The following is an 830-nucleotide window of genomic DNA, read 5'->3' as shown; positions in this document are numbered from 1 at the left end:
AAAAATTACAAACAAATATCCCTTCTGAGTATAGATACAAAATGCTTCAGCAAGTTTCAACATAGTAATTCCAACAGGATATTAAAAAGAATTACACACAGGGGCACCCGGGTGGCTCAGTCAAAGCATCTGACTTCAGCTCAGGTCATGATCTCATAGTTCATGAGTTCAAGCACCACATCAGGTTCTGCACTGATAGTGCAGAGCCTGCTCGGGATTCTCTCTCTCTCCCTCTCTCTGCACCCCCATTCACACCCTCTCCTTCTCAAAAATAAATAAACTTAAAAATATAATTACACTCAATAACTAAGTAAGATTTATCCCATAAATTCAAGTGTGTTCAATATACAAAAATCCATCAATGTAACACACCACATGAATAGAACAAAAGAAAAAAATTCATGATCATCTCATTTGCAGAAAAGCTTTTGACAAAATTCAACATCCTTTTATTATAAAAACAATCAGAAAACTAAAAATAAGAGATATCATCCTCAATATGATAAAGAACATTTACCAAAGTCATATTAATCATACAGCTAACATAATGAGTGACTGAAAGCTCTCCAACTCAGTTCAGGAATTAAGACAAGGGTGCTCATTTCTGCTACCTTTATTCAACATTATACTAGAATTTCTGGACAGAGCAATTAGGCAATAAAATTAATAAAAGGTTTGCATAAATTGAGCATAGTTTCAGGGTACAAGATCAGCATACAAAACTGGTTGTATTTCTATAACAGTAGTCATAAACAATCTGAGAGGGAAATTAAGAAAAAATTCCATTTACAGTAGTATCTAAAAAAACAAAATACCTAGTAAGGAATATA

The sequence above is a fragment of the Lynx rufus genome, unplaced genomic scaffold (genome assembly GCF_022079265.1).
Source record: "Lynx rufus isolate CCGP_SWC_20201006 ecotype Redwood Valley unplaced genomic scaffold, mLynRuf1.p SCAF_42, whole genome shotgun sequence".
NCBI classification, from domain to species: Eukaryota; Metazoa; Chordata; class Mammalia; order Carnivora; family Felidae; genus Lynx; species Lynx rufus.
Note: the sequence above shows the minus strand (reverse complement) of the source record.